This window comes from Miscanthus floridulus, chromosome 4 (assembly GCF_019320115.1).
Source record: "Miscanthus floridulus cultivar M001 chromosome 4, ASM1932011v1, whole genome shotgun sequence".
NCBI classification, from domain to species: Eukaryota; Viridiplantae; Streptophyta; class Magnoliopsida; order Poales; family Poaceae; genus Miscanthus; species Miscanthus floridulus.
In genome coordinates, this window is record NC_089583.1 from 99073607 (window position 1) to 99081485 (window position 7879).

A 7879-nucleotide genomic window follows, 5' to 3' on the forward strand; every position below is an offset into this window, starting at 1 on the left:
GCAGCGTGCATACCACCCTAGCTACGCACGGTTAGTGTATAAATGATACCCACAGCCCTATTTAATAAGGGTATACAGGGAAAAATACACTCTACTTAATTGATCCTTGGTATCCTAAATCATGTCCAAAACGAACTGATTTGTGGGATGGAGGGAGTATTCGGTTTGTTCGGTTTCTTTTTTCAGCCGGAACAATGTTTTTCTCTCACAATAATTCAGCCAGAACAGTGTTTTTCAGCCAGTTTCAGCCAAAATTCTGCCAATCGAATGGGGCCATAAGTTTTTTTTTTCCCTTCTTTCGTTCATCAAGGTGAATCTAATCTAAATAACATCAGAAACAGCTAGAAAAGGGCAGCTGTGTTAGCCCACAAGATCACTGGCTCAGGTGAGTCGACCACTCACCAATCTTGCCGACCACGGCCGAGCACGATAGACGTTGTCTGACCATACACTATGGCTAGAGGTAGAAGAAGGGAAAACGGAGCATACACACATAGCCAAAGACACCAGCGTTGGCCGGAGCCCTATATAGAAGATGCCAAGTCTGAACTCTCTTTGTTAAGTTGTAGTGACAAACTATATATACAACTCTATTCATCTAGTCCTAGTACAGCAGGACTGACTTCTGCGCATGTCCCTACTGTGGCTACAGTGAGGCAGGTCAGCCGTTCGGCGCCTGCCTTCTACAGCGACTACAGTACCACAGCAGGGAGCTTTTTCGGCGTCGCCTTCCCTTGCTGTGTGTTCATACAAGAAAGCAGTAGATTATTCAATAATTCTTCTCCTAGTCCTACTGCTAACCCTTGTACCCCCTCCATGTCGATCATCTCCTTTAGCTCCGTGAGTCGAAGACGACCGAGCGGCTTGGTGAGGACGTCAGCGAGTTGTCGACCAGTTTTGACGAACTCGATGACGATCTGTCCTTCATCGACACAGTCCCTGAGGAAGTTGTCGATGTTTTACCACCGATAGCCTGCCACCGGGGGTACCCGAGGCAGTATGTTCGGGCTTCAGCGTATGCAGAACTCGACGGTGAACACAAGAGACAAACGACTTATCCTGGTTTGGACCCTCGATCGTTGATCGAGTAACAGTCCTATGTCTAGCCCGGCGTTAGCCTTTACGTTGGATTGATTATGAAGTGTCGTACAATTGTTGTTCTGTTGTCCTTTTCCCCAAGAGCCCTGTCCTCCTTTATATAGTCAGGAGGCCAGAGTCCTAGTCGGTTTACAATGAGAGATCCTAGTAGGATTACTGAATAGTACTACTGCTAAGATCACATGGGAAGAATCCTAGTTGGACTAGATCTTCTCTCTCCCTTGCGGGGTATCCTGTGGGTTCCGCATCGACAAGCCCCCGAGAACTTCATGGTTGAGCTCTGAAAGTCTCGTTTTGCTCCTTCAGGTCTTGTTGAGTAGGAACAAACGTCATCCGAGTACTTTCTGGAGTAAAACCTTGTAGCGCTTCTTGGGATCTTCGAGTGGTGAGTGCTTTTGAAGAAAAAGTACATCCATCTAGTTGTAGCCCCTAAGCCTCTTGCTATTTGGAACAAGGAGCTGGAGGATCTTGTCTTGAAGTTGCTCTGATTGTTCGTTGAAGTTTTATCAAAAAGAACTCGAATATGGCTCATTCTGGGTTCTTTTTGTCGTAATGTCTTAAAGTGGTCTGCGTTGAGGAAGTCTTTTGGTGACGTGTGCTTTTTCGAAGAAAAAGTGCACTCACTGAGTGTAGCCCCCGAGCCTCTTGCTATTTGGAACAAAAAGTTGGGGGGTCTTGAATCTTTATGTTGTTTGAAAATTTGTGTTCTGAAGTAGTCCCCGAGACTTGGATTATGTCATCATCCGAGTAGTTTTGCGGCATCTTTTCGAAGCAGCCCTTTAGTCTTGGATTAAACCATCATCCGAGTAGTTTCGCAGCATGCAGCCTCCGAGCGTATATCCGTATTGTTTTGTTCAGGAAGAACTCGGATGTGAGGTCTTGGCGTATTCTTTGATAGTCTACTGTTGTCAGATGTAGTTGTATGGTGGTGGTTGAGTGTAAATGCCTTTTGTTCACGGGTTGTACTGTGCTGGTATATTCTTCCAAATATGCTTGTTTTCGAGTACTGTTCCCTCTCGCCTGAGTCTTCCATTATTGAGTCCTGTCTTTTCACCGTGTCCTTTGTTAGGCTTATTTCATTGGTACTCCTAGTCCATGTGCGCCGCTCCTTTGATCTATAAATACTGTCCCGAAGTGCTTGTTTTCATCCATTGGACATTCTATTGAAACCTTTATGGTCATGAATATGGTAGTTTGTGAAGTAGAGCAGCCCCCGAACATATTTTGTAGTTCCTGTGTGTCTTGTCGTAGCTGGAGGAAGTCTTGTGATAGGGATTAGAGGTAGGCTAATTTCGCGATAGCATTGTACCAGGATGTACATGGCGGTAGTTGGAGGAAGTCTTGTGATGTGGGCTTTGTTCCTTCATCTGGCAGTTCTGGGTTGATCTTCGTCTCTTGTCCTGAGACTGTCTGGTGCAGATCAATACCATATCCAGCATCATATCGGTCTTGGGTAGACAGATGCCCGCCAGCCTTCTCTGCTCCATGTTGTCCTGCCGTGCTGCTGATTTTCGCCTTGGATGCACTGCATCCGTCCTTTGAAGAAAACAGTGTAGCTGATGGCGGTTTGTCCTTTCGAGTAGTAATTTGGGACACGTAGTCATTCCAGAGCCTAGCCGTGTCCGTGTTCCTCTTTGCTACTTTGCTTTTCGTGGTACCGAGTTCGTTGGGTCTTGTAAGATTTGTAATCTTCTATTTTTGAAGTCGCTTGTAATGGAACGAATCTTGTCTTCTGAGTTGTCCTTTACTTCTCTGTTGTGATCCCTGTCGTTCATGAGATTACCGAGTTCTTTCTTAAATAACCGGGTTCTTTTGTTCCTTGCGAGGTAGCCCTTTGTTTCTTCTTGGTTGATGGGTTGTTCTTGTAGTGATCTGATAACCCTGCCATGGTGCTGGACGGATAAGTCTGAAATTTGCCCATTGGATTGTACTATTGTGTGGATTTGTGCCCTCCGTCGTTTTAGCTACGTCGGTAAATGGACCGTTGCGTTCTCACACGGTGTTTTAATGGGCCTGGTGGGCCATTTCTAATGCTGTAAAATTTATTTATAGACCCTTTGTCCTCTTTTTCTTTACTGCCTTTCTTTTGCCTTCAAACCCTAGCTCTTAATCATCCGCCGTCCTTAGCGCCACCATCTAGCTTCATCTTCCCTAGTACCTTTTTGCTTCCGCTAGTTCATGGGTAAGAAGAAAACCACGAGCAAGTCCCAGGCGACCTTTGTGGACGAGGAGTCATCCCTTTCTTTGATCGAGAACCAAGAGTTTGTGGCCATGAGGGCTGCTCAGAAGGTTTGGCCGACTCCAACAACAAGCGAAGATCAGCTGCGCGAGCTCGTCAGCGACGGCTTGATCCAAAGCAAAGTCATCGCTGAATGGAGAGTTCCGGGCGAGCATCGGGTTCCTGCTCCGGGTCCTAGTGAGATTGTCCTCTTCGTTTCCTTTGTCCACGCCGGACTTTGCCTTCCTGCTTCTGCCTTCCTTCATCAGTTTCTTGGTTATTTCGGGGTTAGTCTGAACCATCTAACCCCTAATATTGTTCTCTATCTTTCCATTTTTGTTCATCTCTGTGAAGCTTTCCTTGGAATCTCTCCTTCTCTATCTCTTTTTCGCTATTTCTTTCGTCTGAAACCTCAACCCCGCCGTGAAGAAACCAGCATTCTTGGCGGTTGCGGGATTCAGTTTTACTAGGGTCTTAAGAGCAAGTTCTTTGACTATGATCTGGTTGATTCTATAAAAGATTGGCGTGCCGACTGGTTTTATGCTGCCAATTTGATCCCTTCCCTTGTCATCCACTCTAGATCTGGTCCTGTGGTGAGTGACCGATGGGACAAGAAACTTGAGTCACCTGCTGAGATTCAAGTGATCCAGCCACTCCTTGATAGGATTAGCATACTGAAACAGCAGGGTTTAACCGGTTTCGGTATTGTTTCGAGTTTTCTTTGTCGCCGAGTTCAGCCTTTGAAAGAGCGGGAGCACCTTGGCTTCGAGTATTCTGGGGCCGAGGATCCTTCACGCATGGTCCTAGCTCTTGAGCTGACCAATGAGGAGGTACTCGAGCGTCTCCAGAAGATGCTGAAAGGAGTGAGCGTTATTCCTCCTGCTGTCTCCGAGTTCTCTGCCAACAACCCGCCCCCAGCTGTGAGTTGTTTATCTCTTTGTTTGGGTACTTTATGTACTCTTGCTGCATCCATTTTTGCTTAGCTTTTTCTTGTCTTGCTATTTTATCCTTTTTCGTAGGAGCTTGGGTGGAACTTTGTTGACCCGATCCCTCTTGATGTTCTCCCTATCATGGCGGAGACTGGGGATAAACTTGCTGGAACTTCTGCAACTAGTAAGTCCCCAACCTCCACAGCGCTTCCTAGAGTTTCTTCTAGATTTGTTGATGTATATGAAGAATATGTTCCTCGTCTAGTCCCTCGCGGTCCTCATAGTGTCCCGAAGAGGGGGCGAACGAATGGGTCTTCATCTGGCCTACCTGTCTCCAAGAAGCCTCGCAAACCAAGTACTCTTTTAGGTACTCCAGTTGTTGCTAGCATGCTCTTAGGTGAGCACATTTAATACTCTTTATTCCTTTGTTTTCCTATTTTTCTCTTGAACCGAGTACTTTTTATTCTTTTTTTAGCAGGTGCTCTGGTTTCCTTGGTTGAGGGAGAGGAGGATGACGAAGTACCCCTCATCATGCGGCGGTGAGTTGTTTTCATATTCCTGTTGCATTGAATTTATCTTCTTTGTCTTGACTTTTAGTCTTGAACTTTTTTGAAGTAACCGGACGTCGGGTACGAGTTCTTCTGAGGCTCCCACGCCAACTTCTTCTGAAGCTCCGGTGTCGAGTTCTTTGGTAGCCTTGGTACCGAGCTCTACCGCTCCTCCAGTGTAGAGTTCTTCCACGGCTCTAGCCCCGGCTTCTTCCGTGGCTCCGGTATCTGCTATCCTACTCCCGTTGTCGGGTGGCAGGGACGTTTTCGCCATCGTGGTCCCCCCTGCGAGGCCTTCTTTTGGTTTCGCAAAGAAGAAAGTGGTTGGGTGAGTAGATTCTGGCTTCATCCTTTTGCTTCTGTCTTCCTTCTTCTGGTTCTCATCGGTGCTTTCTTTTATCAATTTTCAGTCTTTCGTCTTTTCTCGTTTCTTCATCGACTTCTTCTTAGCCTTCCATCGTGCCATTGAGTTTCGAGCCTTAGGACTCGCAACATACTATTGGTGAAGTTGCTGCGGGGGCTTCGGAGCTACCTGGCAAAGTTACGGACTTGGCCGCCCCGGAGGTGACTATGGCCATCGCGTTGGGTCCTTCTGAGGGATTGGCTTCAGCTTCCCTAGAGGTTGCTTTGGTCGTTCCTTCTTTGCCCCAGCCAGCCTCTCCTTCCCCTTCTCTTGCTTCCGGCGGTCCCTCTTTTACCGATGACATGGTGCAACAGTTCGATGCCACCCATCGGCTGTCGGAGCTGACCGCGGCCTGGGGGAGCTTGGCGTCCTCTGTGACTTCTTTTGGGGAGAAGCTTCACGTAAGTTTTTCTGAGATTCTTTCTTAGGCCATTTGTTTTGCCTTCGTCCTTATGCCTTATTTTTCTCTTTCTTTAATTATTTAGGCTTTCTCTCATGACCATATCGGCTTCTTCTTTTCATCTAAAACTGAGAAGAAGTTGTCCTCTGATGTAAGTTCTTTGAAGACTAACCTTGACCTCTTCTGGGCCGAGTTGGAGACTGAGCGTAAGTCGCATCAAAAAGAGGAAAAGGCTCTCCGTGCCTGGGTGGTAGAGGTAGAGAACCAGAGAGACACTATTGCCCAGGAGTTGGAGAAATAGAAAGATGCTGCTGTCCGGGAGGCTTCAAAGAACTTGGAGGCCATGAAGAGCTTGGAAGCCGTGAAGAAAGAATGTAAAGGTATTCCGGGTTCTCTTTGTTTCTTTCAGTATTCAAACCTTTCCCTCCTGCTGACTTGTTGTTTGGTGTCTTGTCCTTCTCTCCAAGTTGAAGGAAAAAAGCTCTTAGAGGGCATTGATAAAATGAAGACTCTTGTTCATACAAGTCATAACAAGACTGAGGAGGTAATTACTCATGCTGAAGAAGAACTTGCACTTGCTAAGTTGATCAGGCGTAGAGCTGATAAAGATCTTGTGCAGGCCCAAAAAACTATTGAAGACTTGTCTGGGAAGCTGGCGACGGCTACTGAAAATTGGAACATTTTGTGAAAATCCTTTCGTTCAGTAGCTGATGTTCTCTGGACTCCAGCGGATGACGAGCAATCTTAGGCTCAGTTCATTCCTTGGATTTCGACTCGTTTCCAAGAGTTCACGAAGAAGTGCGCTCAAGTATGTACCAAGAATGTGCTGGCCCAGGTTCAGGTCCTTGCTCCAGAGGCGCCTCTGTCCAAGATAGCAGAGGAAGCTGATAGCCAAGAATACCTTGATGCCATTGAGAGGATGGAGCCTGAGGTCGAAGGTTTAGCCAGTAGGGTTGTAGACAGACTTAATATTGATATTTCCCTTCCTGATGACAATGCCTAATCCAATTGACCAGCCTCTTGTAATATTACGCTCCTCTTCAAATGAAGATTCTTTATTTTTGTTGATGTATTCTTTGCCTGGGTGTGGTCGGAGTTACTTGACTTGCTGAGTACTTTGTCCCATTTTTGTTTCTGCTCTATAAACAACTCCGTGTGTTATCCTGACAAAATCTCTCGATTTGTCGAGTACTTTTCTTTTCTTACTCTTTTGTGATCCGTCGAGTGCTTTGTCCGCGCTATGACTTGTTAGGTGTAGATCTTTGTGTTGACAACCTTTTGTCTATGGTATGTAAAAATGACTCAACATAGAATGTTGCCTTGACAAACTTCGGCATCCGAGTGCTTTCTTGAGTGGCGCTTGTGCTTTTCTGAGGAAAAAGTATTCCTATCTGGATGTAGCCCCCGAGCCTCTTGCTTTTCGGAACGAAGAGCTGGAGGGTCTCTTTAAGCTTAATTTCGGTCGACTAGTTTTAGGTGTTAGCTTTTAGCTACCTTCATCGGCGGGCTCAAGCGTCTTTTTAGCTATTTTGCTCTCGGTCGGGATGCTCAGGCATGTTTTCTGCCATTTTGCTTTTTGTTTCGGGTGTTAGCTTTTAGCTACCCTCATCGGCGGGCTCAAGCGTCTTTTTAGCTATTTTGCTCTCGGCCAGGATGCTCAGGCATATTTTTAGCCATTTTGCTTTTTATTTCGGGTGTTAGCTTTTAGCTACCCTCATCGGCGGGCTCAAGCGTCTTTTCAGCTATTTTGCTCGGGCGGGATGCTCAGGCATGTTTTCAGTCATTTTGCTTTTTGTTTCGTGAAAACAACTCGCTGAAAGTCATGACAAGACATGCTGTGGATGAATATCATCTTTATTGATCATGAATATAAACTAATACATATGTTGTCGAGGAATATTGTCCTTTGTCGATTGTGAACGTTGGTCCCTTGTGGCTTGCATATCTGTTTTTTCTTGAGTTGTTTTTACACGTAGAATCTTCTTAGCTGGCTGATGTGCCATGTATTGCTGACTTCTCTTCCATCTTCGGTTATTAACTTGTATGTGCCTGATCCGGTGACTTTTGTGACAATGAACGGACCTTCCCATGGACTAAGTAGCTTATGTCGTCCGTCAGTCTTTTGTATCCTTCTTAGCACTAAGTCTCTGACTTGTAATGATCAAGGATGGGTACTCTTGTTGTAGTATCGTCTTAAACCTTGTAGGTATTTGACTGATTGAAGGGTAGCGTTTACTCTGACTTCTTCTGAGCTGTTGAGTTCTAATCTTCTTGTGTGTTCTG